General features: G+C 42.8%; 1 long non-coding RNA gene across 1 annotated transcript in view; it reads left to right on the top strand.

The window, feature by feature from the left end:
* LOC137450680 (uncharacterized) overlaps positions 1–20,534 on the top strand; it is a 47,751-nt gene extending 27,217 nt beyond the window's left edge. The window contains exons 2-3 of the long non-coding RNA XR_010989615.1: positions 19,944–20,048; positions 20,310–20,534. This is a non-coding gene — a long non-coding RNA (uncharacterized lncRNA). The remainder of the gene's footprint in view (positions 1–19,943; positions 20,049–20,309) is intronic.
* The last annotated feature ends 1,246 nt before the right edge of the window (positions 20,535–21,780 follow it).

Below are 21,780 nucleotides of genomic sequence, written 5' to 3'. Positions count from 1 at the left end.
TTTTCAGTCCATTTAATCATCTGCCTCTACCTTTCCCCTTGTTTGTTTCTATCTCCACGCTGAAAAGGCTGCTCCTAACGTGTTATTGAATAAGGCAGCGCTCTGCATGCTGCCGAGCACTTTCCCTTAGTGGTGATAAAATGGTGATAAAAACGCAAAGTGACACTTCAAACACCGGCCCTCTTTGGAGCTTCAGTGAGTGCAGATTGCTTTCTCTCCCCCAAACACAACTCTTTTTTTTTCTTTTTCCTCTCAACAACTGATCATTTTGAAAGGGAATAAGGCTGCACATATGGTATGGCAAAGGCTCCCCAGTATCTGCTGGTGCGATCTGCAAGAATGATGTGACCCATCAACATAGCTGAGCCTACAGCAATGCAGAAGATACTAATATTTGGAGTGAGTATTTTCTTTGCTAGAAAGGTTTCCATCTCTGCTGCTTCTGTGGGCTGGTCTCGCCAGGATCCTGCAGCTGCTTTGTGAGGTTGCAGAGCAATGCTAAACTTGCTTGGATTTACCTCTCTGTGGGGTTTGCAGCAGCTTTGCATCACCAAAGATCTTAATTTCAGGTGCGTCTGCCCTTCATCTCCCCTCCTACTCTTTCTCTGATGGCCTAAACCAGAATAAGAGTTGCTACATTAATTATTCTCTCCTTTTTCAATTAATTAAGGAGGCTCAGAACATGGATGTGCTGAAATCTGGCTGCAGGGATGGTTGGGAGAAAAAAACACAAGCTGAGGGAAGTCTCTCTTGGGAGGCTCAGCAGAGCTGCTCTGCTGTAACACCACTGAAACGGGCACAGTGCCTATCAGCTGGGGCTCCTCACAGAGACCTGAATCTGTTTTCTTTGCAGAGCTTCTCCAAACCTTGATTTTTACCCTCTCTTCTTTTCTTTCCTTGCATCCACACATTAAGCTTTTTGGTTGTCTAACAGTTTATATTCAAAATAAGGGAATGCTTCTTTGCTCCCCATTCCCTTCCCTCACTTCCTAAAGCTGGGGATCTGCATGAAGCAGTGCTGGGAAGTGATGGGAAAAACATTGTCCGCTGTAATTTGTTTTGAAGCTATTATTTTTAGTCACTTCTCTTTGCACTTAAAACCTTTTTCCAAGCTGCCTGTACTGTTTTTCTGGAGGCAGGGCAGGCTCTTGGTGCTGCTGTGGGCTTGGCAGCATCCATTTTTAAACACTGTTCTTTAAGGATGCTGTGCAGGAATCAGAACTCTGAAGAGGACCAAAAACTGATGAAAGATTCAGAAACAGTGAGTTGGAGACAGGGCTGAATGAGCTGGGTTTGTGTGGCAGAAAAGTCAATATCTGCTCTCTGTTGGGCTTAGGAAAAGAAGAAATTAGCTTACTTTGCAGCAAAGATTTTGGATAAAAAGGCTACTTAAACATTGAGACAGCCCTGCTAGGAAGATTAAGAATCCACTTTCTGGTGTGGTTTTGTGAGCAGGCTTGTCAAAGTCCTGCTGGGAATCATGTAGGAGAACTCCATCCCCCTCAGTGGGCAGGGAAGCTAACTCTGGTTCCCTACCACCTTTCTCTGCTTCTCGTGCCCATATAAACATGAGAGCAGCAGAAGATTGCCTTTTTCCACACAGAGCTAAGGAGAGAAAAGGGTAAAAAAAAGGTCTGATGTGCTTAATATTTTAGCACTACTCCAAGCTACAAAAAATATTGGCACTGCTTCCTAAGTTGTTCAGAAAGGATGGATCATTTCGAGCAGTAATGTGTGGACCAAGCCATCTCCCACTCTTAGAACCTGGCAGGTTGAAATGATGCTATATGGACAAAAAGTGGCTATTTTTATTTACCAGGGGGGAAGAAGGTTGGTGAGAACAGGCACAATTCTCACAATAACCTTGCAGAAAACTTCATTAATGTCTATACCCCACAAAAGTGCTCAAAACTCTCCTTCTCGTGCTGGGCATTCAATGCAGTGGCAGCCCATGGCGAGTAAAAATGCAAATATCACTTTAGAACTCAAAATGGTGTCTAAGTATGGTGTCTGACATCAAGTTATGCTGAGGTCTTGTAATAAGATGTTCTTTAATGATTTAAAGTTGAGAGTGCTGTTTGCCATTGTTTGCTGGTGCTTCTCAGTGTCTTCATCAATGACATAGTAGGATTGAGTGCTGCCTCAAAGTTTGAAGTTGACAGCAAACTGAGTGGTGAGGTTGACAAGCCGCCTGCCATCCAGGAGAACCTGGACGAGCTTGAGAATTGGAACTGTGTGAACCTCATAGGGTTCAGCAAGGTCCTTAACCTGGGTTAGGGCAATTGCCATTATCAGTGCGAGCTGAAGCATGTAGGGAAGGAGAGCAGCCCTGCTAAGAAGGACTTGGGGCCACTGGTGTGTGAAAAGTTGGATATGAGCCAACAATGTGCACTCAGTCCAGAAGTCAACTGTCTCCTGGACTGCAACCCTAGCAGCATGGGGTGCAGGTGAAGGAAGGGGATTCTGCCCTTCTGCTCTGCTGAGGCCCCACCTGCAGTGCTGGGTCCAGCTCTGGAATCCTTGGCACAAGAGAGACATGGACCTGTTGGAGTAGAGTGCAGAGGAGTCTCCACAGAAATGGTGTGAAGAATTGAACCCCTGTGCTGCAGAGACAGGCTGAGATAGTTGTGGTTCAGAACAGAAGGTTCTGGAGAGACCTTATTATGGCCTTTCAGTGCTTGAAGGGGACCCCTAAGAAAGATTGGGACAGACTCTTTTGCAGGGCCTGTTGTGACAGGACAAGGAGTGATGGTTTTAAAGTAAAAGAGGGAGATTTAGACTAGATAAAAGGGGGAATTTTTTCTTCCTATGGGTAGTGAGACACTGATCCAGGCTGCTTAGAGAAGTGGTATAAGCCCCATCCCTGTAAACACGCCTGTTGAGGTTGGCCAGGGCTCTGCACAACCTGCTCCAATTGAAGATGTCCGTGCTGACTGGAGGGGGTTGGACTAGGTAACCTTCAAAAGTCCCTTGCAATAGAATCACACAATGGTTTGGATTGCAACTGTCCTCTCCTTCCGCTGTGTGCCTCTATGCATGTCCCCTCCTCAGCCCTCTCCCACAAGCGCCCTTTTTATGCCCACAGCTAACCCCACTAACCTTAACCCTAACCCTACCCCTATGCCCCAGCAGCTTGAGGTGAGAAAGAGTAGCTTTTTATTACATGCATATTTTATTGGTTTAGTTCTGACATAACCTTACTGCGGATCTGAAGCTGGATTTTGCAATTCATGATTTGTTCTTCCCACACAGACGCACACGCACGTATTCCCACTCCCCCTCAATGAGGTAATTGCATGACAACTAGATTAATATCTTTTACATACTTATTAAACTCAATAAGTGGTCCTGAGCAAACAATTGATATTTAATTACCGTATTATCATCCAACTAAACTTTAATTGCTATTAATTTAAAGTACCTCATACGTTATCATTCACGTTAGTGCGGATTTGTTTCTCTGTAAATCCCAACTTTGTGCTGGACTAACCTGCAAATTTGGGTTTCTCAGCGTGAGGGGATGGTAAATGCAGGCCCAAGGCATTGCAGTGTGCTAAGGGAAGGGAAAATGCAACCACCAGCCAGTACTGGGGGCAGTGGATTTGAACCAGAACTTGGCAAAGGTTGAATGACTTTTAAATCACCTTCATCTTAAGAGATCTTAAGCCAGGAGAAATGCAGATGAAGCAGCTGACAATAGGCTGATTGTTAAGAAGCAGAACAGCTCCAAACTTGGTGAGGAACCTTCAGGGGGAAAAAAAAAAAGCCTAAAATCACAATGCCATGGTAAACTTGCCTCTTCCCCTGATCATTGTTTTTACCTCTGACAAGTATCAATTGTCTAAATCTCATCTATGAGTCACTTAATTACTCCTCAGCAAAAGGAAAATACATTCTAATTTTTGTAGTGGAAAAACAACCTCCTCTGATGGTAAAAATCGTCACACCTTGTCAGCTCCTGCAGGAGGAGGCAGGGGGTAGGGGGAGGGGGGAGTCTTGTGATCTAATTTGGTTCGATCTCTTTGGTTTTGTAATCTATTGATTGAGGATAACTGAAATGAAAAGGAATTATTTTTCTTCATTTCTATATATAAGACCTGGTGTGGCTGTTGATGACTCTCCCGAGGAAGGTCATATGCTCTGAATCAGAGCACTTTGCTCAGCTCCTTCTCGCTGTTGCACTCATTGAAATTGAATCTCTTCAGATAGCTCTTCAGCTCCATTGTGCTTTTCACAACCAGGCACGTGAAGCTATTAATATCTCCATCCTGGCAGCAACATTTCCCAAATTTCTGCAGAATATTTTTTCCCCCCTCGTTTGTTTTTTGTCCAGTTTCTACAGGGGTACTTGGTCCCATCTATTTCTTTTCATTGTAGAAAAAATGAGACTCATCTTGATGCATATAAAACCAGAAACCTCTGAGGCCATTTTTCCACCTAAAACATAGATTGAAGAGGGAAGTTTAGCAACAGCTTGGAAGAATGCTTCTTCCATATGATTTGGTACTTTGAGGGGATTCAGTTTTGTGGGCTTATTTTTGTTGCTTAGTTATCTTCCAGAAACTATCATGTAAAGGATCATCTTTATCAATATGCTAAAAATACATATATTTCTTTTCTACTGCAACCAGGAGATTTTTCTTAGGCAGTTGTGTGACTCAGTCCCATAAGCTCCAGTAATGACTTTACAGCCTGTCAGTGATATATAACCTATTGACTTTCCTTTGGTTATAGGACTATTACTTTTGTGATTGATTTAATCATTCCTTGCTACCTTTATTTATCTCCTTCCTTTTATGAAACTCTATTGACTAGCCAATCTTTTAAGGACTAATCCAAGGGCAAGCAAGGGATGTTCTCCTCCCCCTCTACTCTGTGCTACTGAGGCCACATCTGGAGCACCGTGTCCAGTTCTGGGCTCCCCAAATCAAAAGAGAGACAGGGAACTACTGGAGAGAGTCCAGCAGAGGCTACAAGGATGCTGAGGGGCCTGGAGCATCTCTGTGAGGAGGAAAAGCTGAAAGACCTGGGGCTGTTTAGCTCGGAGAAGGGCAGACTGAAAGGGGGTCAGATCAATGCTGATTGATAGCTAAAGGGTGGGTATCAAGAGGATGGGGTAAGACCTTTTTAATGATGCCCAGCAACAGAACAAGGGGTAAGAGGCACAAACTGCAACTCGGGAGGTTCCATCTGATCATGAGGAAAAACTTCTTTTGCTCTGAGGGTGCTGAAGCCCTGTCTGGAGCAGGCTACCTTGAGGGGTTGTGGAGGCTCCTCTGGAGAGATTCCAAACCCACCTGGCCAGTGTGATCCCAGGCAAACTGCTGTGGGTGACCCTGCTTTAGCAGGGGTGTTGGACTGGATGATCTCCAGAAGTCCCTTCCAAACCCCACCATACTGTGATTTGGTGAAATCAGGGTGGAAGACAGTCCTCAAATCTATCTCTTGGATCTTGCTCCTACATGAGGCTGACATTACTCACAGATCAGTTCCAGAGCAGTCCTCTCAGTGTGATAAAGCACTAAGTATATATGTTCCTATCAGCATGTTTATCACAATGAAGAGCAGGCAATTTTCCCTGTTCACAAACCATCAGAACTGGCCTCCTGAGGGAATTATTGCTTTATTAATTATGCCAGGATTCGTTCATATTTTGCTCAGGCAAACAGCCCCATTCCCTTCAGGTGAGTTTATCAGCATGAGTTGTGTAGTGTTTCAGGATTGGCATTTCTATAAATCAGTGAGCAGTGCTGAGTTGTTTCTAGCCTGTGCATAATGGCTATACTAGAGCCTTAATTTCCTTAGAAATATTCCCTGTGCAAACATTTTCACAAGACAAATTTACTTATTGGGATGAAATTCGTGCCGCGTACTAATGGTAGGAACTATTGAACTGAGCCATTTAAACCAGCGCCGGACTTTGCTGGAGATGACCCACGAGGGACTAAAGATAAAGAGCCCAGGCACGGTGAAATCCAAGCCCATTGCTGGTGAGTTTGTTTGGCCTGAATGACAGCAGAGGCAAATTTAGTGACCCGGGCTCCGCTGCGCTCAGACCCCACGTATTGTAATTTTTATAACACATATTCACTGGAACACTTTAACTAAGAGAGTTTGTGTATTAAATGATGTTAGATTACGATATTTAATGGCTTATAGGATACAGCCAGTACCCGGGAGGCTAATTTGTTTGCATTAGTTGGACGGGTCAACTGCTTCAAACATGCAGATTATAGAACTACTGGTAGATTGCATTACACAATTTAAATAAATAGTAGCAATTTGTCAATGTCATCTTAGCTTCAACATTTTCCTTTTTAAACCCCAGGAAATAGTAGTTCCAATTAAATTGACCTTTTCTTCTCTGCATCTTCATGTTATTAGTAGATAATGCTTAGTCTTTTAGCAAGTTTAAGAAAAAAAACTAAAAGAAATAAAAATACTGCAAGTGCATTGCTGCTTGGGAAGTAAACTTTCCAGACAGAATTGCCCTCTCTGTAAACAAATGAATCCAATTTAACCACCCAGTAAACCTTACAAGTCAGATATACATGTATATGCCAGTAATAGATTAAGACACGTGAATTGTTGCGTCTCAATTCTTAGGTCTTTGGTTTCAGAAGACAATTGTGGGTTCTTGCTACTGTAAGGCTTTGAGTTGTGTTATTCATTTCAGAGGCACAGGAAAAAAAGGGCATAATGGTTGAAACATCTATACAGGAACCACTCTAGCAAATCCCAGATGTCTGGAGTGCTAATGTGCTTGTGGGAGCCAAATGTAGACATCTACTCAGTCTTGTAGCAGCAAATGATCTAGATTTGACAACCTGGACCTGGGTGTCTTGCAGCCAAGTACAAATGCTAAAATGCTTACGTGGTCATGGTACAGAGAAGAACTTGGCTACAGGCACCACCCATGTGGTGCTACTGTGCCATACATGGGTTTCTACATCTGCATAGGGAAAGGCCACATCTGGGGTGTTTGGTCCAGTTCTGGGCTCCCCAGTTCAGAAGACAGGGAACTACTGGAGGGAATCCAGCTGAGGCTACAAAGATGCTGAGGAGTCTGGCAAGGAAAGACTAAGAGACCTAGGGCTGTTTAGACTGGAGAAAGGCAGACTGATAGGGGATCTTCTTAATGCTTATCAGTATCTAAAAGGTGGGGGCAAGAAGATGGGGCCAGACTCCTGTCAGTGGTGCACAGCAACAGAACAAGGGGCAAGGACACAAATTAGAACATAAGGTTGCATCTGAATAGAAGGAAAAGCTTCTTTACTGTGAAGATTCTAGAGACTGGAGCAGGCTGCCCAGAGAGGTTGTGGCTCTTTCTCTGGAGAGGTTCCAGACCTACCTGGACATTTCAGTCCTTGGGCAACCTGCTGTGGGTGACCCTGATTTAGCAGCAAATTTGAACTAAATAACCCCCAGAGGTCCTTTTCAACTCCCACCTTCAAGTCTGTGCTTTACTACTTTGTGTTCCTGGCAAACATCTGCAGAGAGCATGATGGCATCAGTATCAGAATTGTCCCTGATTTTGGTATTATAGATAACTTTGAAGATGTGGCAGCCTGAGGTTTGGGGCAATATTCAGCTGGAGGAAGATACCTGAAGTTTTCTCAGTGTTTGGAGCAAATTACTGGGACAGGAACTCCACTACAGCTGCATCCTGGTGGCTTTCAGTTGTGAAAGGGGTTAGGTCTCTGGTAGTAGAGCAGCTCAAAACTTCAAGTTTTGCTGAAAAACGTTGGATTATTTTCAGTTGATATGGATTGAACGTGGTTTTGAGCTACAGTTTTTGTTTGTTTTCAGTTTGGGGAGGGTGGTGTTTGCTTTGGTGGTGGTTTGGTTTGGTTTTGGTGGTGTGGGGGTTTGGTTTGGTGGTTTTATTGTGGCAGGGGTGGTGGTGGTGGTGGTGTTTTTACTGAACAGTTTGTGACTAAAGTAAGAACAACCAAAATGTGAAATAATAGAGTATAATTTTTTGAGGAAGATGCCAGCCCTCTCTGATGGATTGAAAAACAAAACACAAAACTCCCCCAAAAGCCCAAAGCAGCTCTAGTGAGGAAATTCAGATTGATCTCAATTATCTTTGCTTACCTACTTTACTGCAAAATGTATCTGATTGCACTGCCTTGCTTTCGGATACTGTGCTGGGCATCTCTCACTTATTCTGTTGCTTTCCATCGTTTTAGCATTTAGGATGATAGGTTTCTATCCAACCCTCATGCCAAGCAACAATAGATCCCTGAATCAGAAATGAGCCAATTTCTTGCGCTACCCTTCATCACACCTTCTGTTTAGGTGATAGTTTCTCTTCGTAGTGTCAGGAGCACCATCAAAGTTCATCCTTGCACATCAGCAGCTTTTTGAAGGTTACAATAGCATTGGCTTTATATACTCACCTACTAATTAGAAGAACTTTTTTGTCTTCTGAATGTGTAGAATTAGCACATCCCAAGGCTGAATTGTACCAGCACAGAGCAGAGGATATTTAAAGTTTCCCTTTATTTAGTATGCAGTGTGTATCTTTCAGCAACCACTGCTTGAAAAGAGGCCAGAAAGCAATTTTAACAATATCACATGCGAGAAAATGATTCAAAGTTTAGGGGAGAGAGAGAATTCTGTAATCTCTGATCTAAAACTGAACAAAGGACGTGACCTAACATACTGAGTACAAGACAAACAGATTCCTGTTGCTTTCAGTTCTGACTACTCGGAAAGCAGACGCAGTAGGCATGGAGCAAAGCTCGTTGCATTGTAACAACACTGAACTGAGGAGCAGATCCTCAGCAATTCAAAACAGCCCAAAACAGCAATGCAAAGCAGAAAGTGGGTGGTGTAAAAGGATCAAGCTCCCTCTTCCCACTTTTGGTTTGAGAGACACCCCATTTGAGGGGTCCCCAGGTGCAAGGTAGCAGTGTAAGGACTGGGTTGGACGAGATGACCTTTAAAGGTCCTTTCCAACCCAAACCATTCGATGGCTGTTCAGGCTTCTGGACATGTTCCTGTGGCTCTGAGAAGTCCAAAGGGCAGCTGGCTTTCGCTGGGATTGAAAGATGAAGGACAATCAATTATTTTTTTTTTTCCTTAAATGCAAATCAGGGCAAATATCATAGAATCACAGAAGAGTTTGGGCTGGAAGGGACCTTTAAAGGTCATGTAGTTCAATCACTCTGCCGTGAGCAGGGCCAACTTCAACCAGATCACGTTGCTAAGAGCACCATCCAACCTGCCCTGGGATGTTTCCAGGCATGGGGCATCTACCACCTCTCTGGGCAACCTGTTCCAAACACAGCTAGAAAAATGTGAATTTGCAGTTTGAGAAGACAGCTGCTAACAAATCTTTTAAGGATATTTGGAGAATTTTGGCTTGGATGTTCTCAATGTACTATTTAATATTGAAGATGACAACTATGCCTCCTCTTAGCACCTTCATGTGAGGAGTTTCATCAATTACACTCATTTTATTTGAATCCAGATTCTGACATGCAGTAATAAGTTGTTTTGCTTTGGCCTTTTTCATGGATGTGACAAACTTCTCTTTTGTGAACTCTCCATGAAGACTTCTCAAATCCCTTTCAGAGTAGTAGCCACATAGCCAAAGGGCAAGAAGAGATTAATAACACTTAGAATGCCAAAGCTGGCTGCTTTTGAGCATTGTCTGTCCTTGTCTGGTGAGTGTTTTGTAGGAAGACTCAAGGATTCCCCAAGCACAGGGTGGCAAAAAATGTGCCACATTTGAAGAATTATTTCTGAAATGAGTTTTCTTTTTGCTTTCTTTTCCCCCTCCTTTGGCTTTCTTTTTCTTTTCTTTTGCTCCCTCCCCCCCTTTTTGTTTTTTCCTCCTCCTTTTCACTGGCTGGCACATTTCAGATGAAAATCTTGTTCATTTCTGCTGTGATCTGAAAAATTTGAGCTGCGAGCTCAAATGTGTACCCGACAGATAATCGATGCCACATCCCTTTAAGTGGCTGCTCTGGCTGCTGGGTATCAATAGCAGCCTTTGAGGGCTGACACTTTCTCCATTTGCACATGCTGCGGATGGACCTCCTCTATTCCCAGGCACAACGCTCTCTGCCTCAGCACAAACCCCGTTGACTTCAGCAGAGACAGATCTGATTTGCAGGGGAATTAGCTAGCAGAGAACCAGGTCCTGTGGATACCACAATGGTTTCATGCCACTCTGCTGCTGTCACTATTCATTGCCAAAGAACTATATCCTTTTATTATCAGCTGGCAACAAAACAAGAGAGATGCCTACTACAGAGCAAAAGAAGTCAGAACCAATTAACATTTGTATCGTTTGCCGTCCTCTAAGCATTGTTTGAGGATAATTCTGGAAATTCTGTGGTTGCTGATTATTTGTGCAATACTCTGCCCTATTAACCGCAGGCAACTGAGACTGGAGCAGAGATGTAACCAAAATGCAGCAGCAAAACCACAAAGGTTAGTCAGCAAATTAACTGTGTGTGTGTTAATTACTCAATTCTGTCAAGTGACTCTATACTGCAACAAAACTTTGATAAAGAAAGTCTCTTCTGTTCCTCATTTATTTTAGTGTCTGTGTATCCAGATAAAATGGAGCACGGCACTGCTGTTGGTTAGGGAGACGAAATCCACATAAATCAGGGGGTTTAATCTCTCTGAATTTGTTTGAAAACAAATTATTTTGGTGTCTTTCTGAGTATGAGTGAATGTAACAATTCTAATTTCCCTCTGCTGCCAAAGGGAAAGTTTCTCACTGCAGGGAATGAGAAAAACAGTAGCTTTTGCTTTCTGCATCATTCTGTATAAATGAACTATTTTAATTGATTTTTAAAATGCAATTAAATAAAAACATCCAGAAATTGGTAGACACATCCATGGCTGCAAATTAAAACGGGGCTTGCTTGAGCAGGTTTCCTTCTGGTAAACATCATGATGTCAGAGCCTTTGATTTTTTACCAGAACAAGAGGACACCGTCTCAGGCTGTGCCAGGGGAGGTTTAGGTTGGATGTTAGGAAGAAGTTCTATACAGAGAGAGTGATTGCCCATTGGAATGGGCTGCCTGGGGAGGTGGTGGAGTCACCATCACTGCAGGTGTTCAGGAGGAGACTTGATGGGGTGCTTGGTGCCATGGGTTAGTTGTTTAGGTGGGTTGGATTGGTTGATGGGTTGGACACAATGATCCTGAAGGTGTCTTCCAATCTCGTTTATTCTATGGTATGAAGCAGTTCCCTCCAGAGCAAGATGGAACTTCACTCAGGCACACCAAAGCTTTCCCACCTTCTGTTTCAGTGGACAATAATTGCAGTTGAATATGAGTAAGGATCTTTATGAAACCTCTATGTGTGATTCCTTAAATACATGATGTATGTAGATGTAGGCTAGATGTGAGGAGGAGGCTCTTCACCATGAGAGTGGTGAAACCCTGGAATGTGTTGTCCAGGGAGGTGGTCAAGGCCCCGTCCCTGGAGGTGTTTAAGAGCAGGCTGGATGAGGCTCTGTCCAGCCTGATCTAGTGTGGGGTGTCCCTGCCCATGGCAGGGGGGGTTGGAACTAGATGATCCGTGTGGTCCCTTCCAACCCTGAATGAAACTATGAAACTATGAAAGTTGTGTGTTGACCATAGATCTGCAGACAGTCTGTGATCTAAGGCAGAAGGGTTGAACTAGGTGACCTTTAAAGGTCCCTTCCAACCCAAACCACTCCATGGTTCTTTGATAATGGACATAAAGCGTGTATGGAAATGCAGGATGCTTGTTGGGTGCTTGGACAAAGGATGGATCAGAGAGTACGGGGAATTAGTGGAAAAAAACTGCAGATTGAGATACTGGTTTCCATCAGTAGAATCCAGTCAAGAGTTCAAGCAAAAATGCTCTCAGTTCTCTGGTGCATCTGCTGGGTTGAGCAACCCACCCAGGCAAGCCCCACACTGTGCTTTGCCCCTGGGTCCAGGGGAAGCAAGCTGGAGAAGGTAAGGTAGAGGACACAGGGAAGGGGCTCCTGACAGTAAGATGGGAGACTCTGGGAGCTTTTTTTACAAAAAGAGGAGGATTCCTCTCTCAGGTTTTGCTGTGCAGAGAGCTTTTATTATACACTCAGAAATTCCTCCTGGGGGTTGGATATGTCTATACAGTGCGTGGGTGTGGTGGATGTCCCTTTGGGTGAGAAGCACCTGAAGGAAGAACTCTTCCCACACAGAGCAGGGAACAGCCAGGCTCAGGGAGGCTGGTGCTGACGTGTGTTTAGACACTAGCTCAAGGGACACGAAGGCTGAATACAAATTTGTGCTCTTCATAGTGCTCGCTGGTCCCTGGCACTTTACTCTTATGATTCATACATCTTTTCATGTTGATAGTCATTGCCAGGGCCTGAATTTGGATCTATTGGTTATGTAGTTCTGTTACTGTCCTTGCTCTGTATGAAGATGCACTGCAGGGGTTTTTTATTGTTATTGTTGAACATTTATATTGATTATCTTTTTTTTAAGAGTGCCTTTGAAAGAATTTCTCCTCATCAGCCATGCTGATATAAAAGCATAGTTACTCTAATAATGGCCTTTGAATATTGTCCATTAAACTTTGACATTTAAAATCTTTACTGTGAATCCATATTAAGTTTCTCATTAAAGGCAAGGTCTGGCTTTCTTGATGTGACTCTTAGATTAAATCAGCCTAATCCAAAATAAATACAAAGATGGAAGTTTCATAACAAGCTGCCTTGTAGATTCTCTGTGTGCAAAGCAGCATCTGCTTTTGTGGCAGAGAGATTTCATTTCAGTGTCTCCTCTTTAGCCCTCAAGATGGGGGGGGGGGGAAATCTGTTGGTTGTGTATAAAACCTTTTGCACTTTGACATGAGTCCTTCCAGCAGAATCCCCTCTTTTTCTTTTTTTTTTTTCATTGAAAGAAACTTAAACCATATTCCATTTCACAAAAGTGAAATGTGCTGAACATGTGCTTTTTAAAATAGAAGCATGTGCATCAACTCTTCCACAAGAAGATACATTCTGAGAGAAGTCTCCTGGGAAGGTCCATTACCCAAGATCCAGGGAGCACAGGAAAAGGGTGAAACACTATTAGATCAAGCTTTACTAAGCTGGATGGCCCAGGCTGTGGAATAAGTGATATTTAATATGTGCGCTTGGAGGCTCCTGTTGAGTGCCCTGTTTGGTAACCCGGATCAGGATGCTTGTTTAGTGGATAAAAGTGTAACTTTAGAAATTGGCAGGAACTTTCTGTGCTTGGCCACCTGTACTCTCAGCCAGATAGGGTGGAAGGAGACTCAGACAAGCACACTTTTCAAAGTTGGTTCTGTTTCACTTCCTTACAACCACCAGGTTCAAAGAAGCATTTATTTAAAGAAAAAGGAAAGAGGAAGGGAAAGGAGGGGAAAAAAAAAAAGCCTCACTCAGTTCAAAGTTGCATTTATAAAGCTCTCCAGGCTTTATGATCAAGCTCATACTTTGTCTTCCCATTACTAAAATAATACTTTTATCCTGCCCTCTTTTTCCCCTCTCATCTGTTTTGTTATGAAAGCATAACTATAATGAAGGTCCCAGGCATTGTATTCTCCAGACTTATGATACCATAAGTAATACAAAATGAGATTTTTTTTATTATTATTATTTTGTGTGTGTGGAGTTTTTGCTGTCAATAATAATTGTATCAAAAATAATGTGAACTCCCACCGAAGCTTGCATAGTCAATCAGCATAAAGTATTAGCACTTCAGGGACACAAAGGCTCTGAGCCTGATAAAAGAGATTGGACTGAGAATTTTGACCTAAGAATATAATAATGTCTTCCAAGATCTCATTATGCCCGTGCCCATTGGAAACCATCTGGGGCCCAGAATAATAAGAGGAGTGGTGTGAATTTATGAACCCACAGATCTAACCATGCCCCCTTGGATATTGTGTTGGATTAGTAGATTTACTGCTAATCCAAACACTGTGGGCAAAATTATGTCTTTACATCTGCACTGCGGATCGCCCAGAACTGCAGTAAGTTAAATGTTTGAAGGGTTGACAGCAGCTCCCCTGCTTCAGGCACAATCTTCTGGCGCCCTGCCACCTTCCCAAAAGTGCAGCTCCTCGGATGCACGTCCTCCACGTCTTGCCGTGGCAGTTCTCCAAGGGGAGATGGAAATGAAAGGGGGCTGGTGAGCAAAAAGTCCCCGCCGCTGCCTCTAACAGGTGGGAGCAGTGTCAGCTTGGTGCAAATAAGGCACAGTTGGCACGGGGAAGATTGATCCATCTTCTTCAAGTTGCCTCAGGTGCAGAGCCTGAAGAGAAGAGTATAGGTTTAATTGGGGGTGTCTTCAGCTGAGTAAAATAGTCAGATGCAAATCCTTTTCCTAAGGGGCAGTCATGTGGACTTGTGACCTTTCTTTGAATGGTTTGGAGCCCAGAAATCAATGATTACACTAAATCCATAATTATATTCTTTTCATCTGTGGCAGGGTACTGATAGTGTGACAGATGTGAGACCTTGAAAGCATGGAAACTTCAAAGACTGTTGAGATGTGTTAGACACCATGGACATGTGGAGGAGTGGAAAAAATAAAATCAAAAATAGAAAAAGACTGCTCTACCAAGGCTTTAGGTGCTCTACCACTGCTTTAGGTGCTCTCTCCTTCATCCACGTGTTTTTGCACAGGACTTGAGCCCCTGGAGTCCCCAGGGAGGAGGAGAGGCAGTAATTGCCTGGCCAGCTAGGAGAATTAAAGATTTTAGTAGTTTTGGCTCAAGAGGCTTTCCAAAGAAAGGAAGGAGAATGACTGGAGCGCTTCATTTCAGGAAGAAAGGTGAATATCAGTTTCTGATGTTCCTGCTGAGCTGGTTTGGTCTGTTAGATGTTTCCACAACACATATTTTTGGCTTTAGAGAAGCAGAACTATGCACTATGGTCATTTTTGCATCTTGCAGTAAGATGTTGACAGAAGAAATACCGGGTCAAGGTGAGAGGAGTGGTTTGCAATGGGCTGTAAGGATGGCTCAGCCTGCCCAGGCAGAATGGTGCAGGTTCCTACCTGGGGAAGATGGTGTTTGGGGATTCATGACCCCACAGACACTCCTTGGAGAGGGCTGGTGTGAAATGAGTAGTTAATCACCAATTAGTGATTAGTCAAATGTGTAGTTAATCTACCTGTGACAGATAGAAACTTTTAATTGCATTTCTCCTTCAAGGCATGAGGAAACTGCAAGGGTTCTGGTCAGTTTAGTTGCCATGGGAGTTTAGTACCATAAAAGAGATAAGGAGTGCAAAGAGAAGAGACTACTTGTGTTATACCCCGTTGCATAAGAAATCCAGATGCTTGGGGGCATACAGGATCCTCACATCTTCATAATGTGTTGTCCTGTGGCTTCTGGCATGGGGAACACCACCTGCCCATCAGCACTGCCCTGGCCCATCTGTAATTACAGCAAATTTAGGCACACCACCTTCTTACAGCTGGCAGAATTCTTGCTGACAGAGAGGATTGATACTTGCAGAGGAAAACAAGAAAAGAACAACACAGGCAATTTCAGAAAGCCTTGGACCATCTTTTTCCTTGCCACTCATGGTTTAGGATACATGTGAGCAGGAGGACAGCGCACAAAGTGGTTGGGGGACTGAAAAGTGAATGATTAAGCGACTCATTACCTGCCAGGGGTGAAGCTGAGTCCAGGTACTCTGTAACTGACAGGAAGTAAAAGTCACCAGGGGGAGAAATTGGTAAAAAAGAAACAGTGTTTCCCAGGGATCCTAGATTCCAAATGTTTGGTGGTGGTTGTTGTTATTATTATTATTATTACTATTATTATTATTAACAGTTTAATTTTTATTATATTTTATTATAATTTCTATTGTTCTTTTATTATTGTTATTGGTTTATTAGTATTATCTTATTACTTCAACCTTTTAATTTTTATATTTTATTATAATTTTTGTTCTTTTATTATTGTTTTTTGTTTATTAGTATTATATTATTACTTCCTTATTTTATTATTGTTATTTAATTTTATGATTTACCATTATTTTCTTACCTTTTATTACTATTATTAATATTTTCTTTTCTTTTGTTGTTGTTTTATTACTGTCTTATTACTTTATCTCTAATGTTTGGTTTTATTATTATTATTAATTTATTACTATTTATTGCTAATATAATTTCATTATTTAATAAAAATATTTAGGGTAATGCCTGTTAGTCCTTGCAGGGGAAGAACAGCTGGTTAAGCAGGGAAATGATGTCCCCAATATTTCCTTGGGATCTGCAGCTCTGGATGTAAATAACTTCCTGCTCATCACAGTGCAATAGTTGAGGGGCATGACATGGGTATTTTTTATTTATCACAACTTCAATAAATAATAACACTCTTTAATATTAATCCCTATTACTTATTAATAATGTTTGCTGCTTGAAAAATTCTGTGTGAATTAGAAATTTGGGGAGTACTGTTTAGAAGTTAATTTGCCTGAACTCTGCATGTCAGAGTGTGTCACAAGCACAGGGTAAATGCAATTATTGGTATGTTGCTGGTGTTCTGTGGTACATGGGTGTTTGTAACTGTAAATAATGGATCAGGAAGTGATGGTGTGAAGTGGAGGGATAATGTAAGCTCAAGATTTATGGTGGCTACTGTCAATGCAAGAAACTTTATAACCATCCTATGGATCTATGAATCTGTAGAAAACACAGTTTATAACACAGCCAGAATAAAGCATAATCTGTACAACAGTCTCTACATAGGTGAGGAGAAAGTTCTTCACAGAGAGAGTTGTTAGCTATTGGAATGTGCTGCCCAGGGAGGTGATGGAGTCCCCATCCCTGGAGGTGTTCAAGAGGGGATTGGACGTGGCACTTGGTGCCATGGTCTAGTAGGCATGAGGTGTTGGGTGACAGGTTGGACTTGATGATCTTTGAGGTCTTTTCCAACCTTGTTGATTCTATGATTCTATGGACTAGAGTCTCAAAAGTAATTTCTTAACATTAATATAGAAAAGAAAGTTGGAAAACATGAAGATGTTTCCTTTCTGTGAAATTCTGAACTTTACTCTTGGCATGTTTTTCAAGTTCCAGTGTAGAAATCCCACTTAGAAACTAAATAATTGTTGTAACATTGGGAAGGTTTCACACTTCTAAGTGTTTTTTAAGGCGAAAATCAGATTCTTATCCTGAGAGCACCAAAGACTGGATCCTCACTGATCACAGAATGCCTGAATGCTAACTTGAGTTAGTGCTTTTCCTTTCGAAAGCCCAGATTTGGAGGAAACATTCCTTAAGATGATGATTATTTTGTTTTTCCCCATAAATATCTGTTGTTTGAAGCTGGTTGGATGTCTCAAAGAGCAGAAGTGCCTCATCAGAGGTGCATTAATAGGCAGCGTGTAGGAAACATAGCCAAGTGCACGCTTTAGCTCATAGCTGTACAATTCATGGATGTCATAGAAACATGGAATTGTTTTTGTTGGAGGAGACCTTCAAGATCATCAAGTCCAACTCTGCCAGGTCGCCACTGAACCACATTCTTCAGCACCCTCTCTGCCTAACTAGCAAAGCTTTTGAAAATATCTGGATTTGAACGCACCAGTAACTCAGTTTCCACCCTCCCTATACAATCACCAATCTGAGACAAGCCCTTCCCACCATCCTTCTCCTTTGCCACTTTTGATATCTACTTGTAATTCATTTTCTAAACAAGCTGTCATTAGTTTCTCTCCTCATTTCACAGAGTCACAGAATTGTCAGGGTTGGAAGGGACCTCCAGGCTCATCCAGTTCCAACCCCCCTGCCATGGGCAGGCACACCTCACACTACAGCAGGTTGCCCAGAGTCGCATGCAGCCTGGCCTTAAAATCTTCCAGGGATGGGGCTTCCACTACCTCTTTGGGAAACCCCTTCTCCTTTGCTTCTGTTTCTGCATCATACTAATCCAACAACACTGCTGAGCACAACCACTGAGCATTTCTCATCCTGGTCACTGAAGCATCATCTTCTGGAAGGCCACTCACGTAAAGCCAGCCAAATACTTGTGGAGAATTTAAAGCTACTTGGGCAGAGCCAATCACTTACATCTCTTAGGTCTGCTTCTTCAAGGCAGATTAATTGTTGATGTGATTCACCAGTTGCATATATATTATATAGTCATTTTATCACATCTGTAGATGTCTATGAAAAGAGTATCATGGCCATTCCTCAAAATATTCAGATCTTACCTTTTCTGACTAACACTGGGGGCACCAAGATGAGCAAACTAGTTATACATGCATGGAAAGTAGCAAGCTGAAAGTAATTGCGTATTCAGTTTTAATGGAGCTGAATCTCCTGCTGAGATTTCAATATCTGACAGCATTGCTTTCATTGCCCCAAATGCCCAACCTTTTTCTAATGTTTGACCTTGGGTATGATTATATTTCTGTATGTATCTCAAACGATGCAAAATCATTTGCCTGTATCAGTCATCTCTCGCTGACAGTCCTGTTCCAGCTCATGGCAGGAGAGAACAAGTCTGATGGCAGTAACAATAGCTAAAATGAGCTTTGATAGATGCTTCTCCCCTTTCAATAAATACATAAAGCATCTCTATAATGTCATTTTGTTAACTGATAAACAACAAAAGGATGAAGGCATTCACTTTTAACTCCATTGCATGTCATTATTTCCTCGTTGCCTTACTTAGTGTGTATAAGTTATGTGACCTGCAGAAGAGAGGACAGGACTGTTGCTTTCACTGCTGGTTATTTATTTTCTTGTATATCCAGAGGCCCACCTGCTAAATGAGAACCATGCAGGTGTCTGCTAGGCTTTACCACAGTGCTTTTGCCCGAACAGATTGACCCACAAACCTGGGGCTGCTCTTGGTGTACTCTCAATGGGATTTCATGTAACTCTCAGCACCAGCTCTACAGTTCCCTGTGCCTGAGGTCACTGAGCTGTGCTGGCTCCTTGCAGAAATGCAGTTCTTTATGCTCTTCTCTTGCTTTTATTTTTCTCCAGCTGGTTTAACCCTGTCTCATTGTCAGTCTTGTACTACTTACTCTAGAGACAGAATTGCAGAATTGTTTGATTGGAAAAGACCTTTAGAATCGTGAAGTCCAACCATTACCCCAGCCCTACCAGGTCACTAAACCACGTCCCTCAGCACCACATCTACAAGGTTTTAAAATCCCTCTAGGGATGGTAACTCCACCACTGCCCTGAGCAGCCTCTTAAGAGGCTTGACAACCTTCCTTATGAAGATATTTTTCCTAATGTCCAACCAAACCTCACTCAGTGCAACTGGAGGCTGTTTCTCCATGTCCTACTTCTGTTGCTTCATGCTTAAAACCAGTATGCCACACCAGCTCCTCACAGAAATGTAACTTTGTGCTCTTCTCTTCATTATTTTCTGCAGCTGCTCTAATCCTAGCCCACTATTATCCTTGTACTACACTCTCTAGAGATGCTCCTGTAGAAGGGGCTGTGCTGGCTGGGGTAGAGATGGGCACAGTGCAGTGGATGTGGTTCCCAGATGTGTACAGTGGTTTGAAGGCACTATGACAACTAAATTACTGGCCTTAGGGAGAGAAGGGAGAGAAAGTTGCATCCTGTGCCTTTTATCCCTGCAGTGAAGTGGCCATCTTCCAGAGGAGCTGGGAGATGGCAGTGCTGGCAGCCTTGTGATGAAGAGGCAATTCCAGATAGATGGAGACAAAGGGACTGTTTTTTAACTGCAAGTCCAACAGCCAGCCTCAGTGTGATTAATGTCCACACACTGGTAATCAGAGAGTATCCCTAAAGAGAGAAAATTTGATAGTGGCCTTTTTATTTAGGTCTGTGTAAGCTGGGCACATTATTTTAATAGTACACCATTTCAGGTATTTATCTTAATTTAAAAACATAATATTTCCCTTGTTGTTTGCAATTGCCCACTAGAAATGAAATCCCTTTCCTGACCAAGTATCCTTTGCAATCCTGTGCTGGCTGTTATTGCAGGTTGCCTCGGGAATACCGAGTTACTGGATTGCAGACTGGATTGCAGGGCAGTTTAACGGTGTTTGAAAACACAGATAAAGGAATACATGGACCATGCAAACAGAAGTAAGTGGGATAAAAAGGGATGTGTTTGCTGCAATGGTGGGTGGGGGGGGGAAATGTAATATATAAAAAAAGAAGCCCACAAAGAAGGGCCTTGGTCTGCTTACCAGGCTTGTTAGGGATGCAGAGCACTCACCAAGTTCGCTGGAGTTTGAAATCCCCAGGGCAGGCTTGGGTTTCTTTCTGCGGACTCCAGAAAGTGATTTAATAATTCATTTGAAACTCTGCAAAACTTTGTTGATTTACTTTTGCTCTCTCTTCAAGGAGATTTTCGGGGTTTGCTCAGAGATATTAACCCGGTGGAGAGTTAAACAGATGGAGGTCTAAACCCCCAGACTAAACAGGGAGTTGCATGCGTGTCCAGATGAAGATGGACAATCTGACAATTGGTTTGCCTGAATTTGCAAAGAAAACAGGGCCCAGGCAGGCTGGGTGTCACATCTGCTGTTGCTGTTTACTGGCCTGACACAAGAAAAAGGACAAAGAAAAATTAAGGTAAATAAAGACCTTGACCTGTAAAAGGGGATAGAGACCACCTTGTGGCCTTTCAGTACTTAAGAGGGAGCTATCATAAAGATGGGAACAGACTCTTTACCAGGGCCTCTTGTGCCAGGACAAAAGCTGATGGTTTTAAATTAAAAGAGGGAGATTCAGACTAGAGAGAAGGTAGAACATTTTTATGCTGAGGGTGGTGGGACGCTGTCCCAGGCTGCCCACAAATGTGGTAGATGCTGTTCCAGGCCAGGTTGTTTGGGGCTCTGCTTTGGTTGAAGATGTCCCTGCTCACTGCAGGACAATTGGACTAGATGATCTTTAAAGGTCCTTTCCAATCTAAATCATTCAGTGAGTCTATGGTTCTAACCACACTGTGCTCTTGGTTAAAAAGAACACACAAAAAAATCAGACCAAAAGATTTACCAGCCACAGTAGGTAGCTGGTGGAGTTCAGAAACTGCTGTTCTGGATTATTTTCTATTGCCCTGTTAATTCTTCCCATTCTGAGTTCATTTTGGAGCTTTGCCTGTGATTATCCCTTGCAACCTCCAGGGTGGCCTTGACTTGAGCACTGCTGTGTCAGAAAGGCACTGCCAGGGGATGCAGGATGTGTGGCTGATACCCAGGAATGAGCCAAACCCTGATGCTGAGGTGATGCCTGCCTGCCTGTAATGCCTCTTTGACAGCTGGGCTGAGCTGCATGTCCCCTCTAGCATGGCTGTAGGGAGCCTGTGGCACAGGACTGCAGACAAACTCAGCCATATACCCCCCAAATATTGCACAGGCTGAGGGTTCCTTCTGCCAGCTGGAGAAAAGGAGGAGAGAATTGCAACTGCTGCACTTATCCAGGGCTATAAAAGGATGCTTGCTGCTTGAACTTACCTCAAAAGCCCTAAATACAAGGTGGGGCTTGGGGCTTCTGTTTGAGGATGCTGGTGCTGCTACCAGGATATTAATAGCTGCATCATTCCAGGAAAAAAATATCTTGCTTAAATGTAAGTGAAGTGTCAGCAGTTGAATAGATACAGTGCTAAGGTGTTAACTCTGACCTTGTAATTAAGTGTAAACACAGCACCAGAGCAAAGCAGAGGACTGTGTAAACAGGGAAAGGAGGAAATATGGCATGGTTCTTTTCTCAATGGCTTTGTTAGGAATGTAATGGTGAGAGAGGGTTTATCAATCAGAATAAAGGAGGCTTCCATGAAGAATTCATTAATTTATGCATTTTACACAAATGCAAG

This window comes from Melanerpes formicivorus, unplaced genomic scaffold (genome assembly GCF_026170545.1).
Source record: "Melanerpes formicivorus ecotype bairdi unplaced genomic scaffold, bMelFor1.0.p_v2 SCAF_37, whole genome shotgun sequence".
NCBI classification, from domain to species: domain Eukaryota; kingdom Metazoa; phylum Chordata; class Aves; order Piciformes; family Picidae; genus Melanerpes; species Melanerpes formicivorus.
Note: the sequence above shows the minus strand (reverse complement) of the source record. Positions and strands in the feature narration are given on the sequence as shown.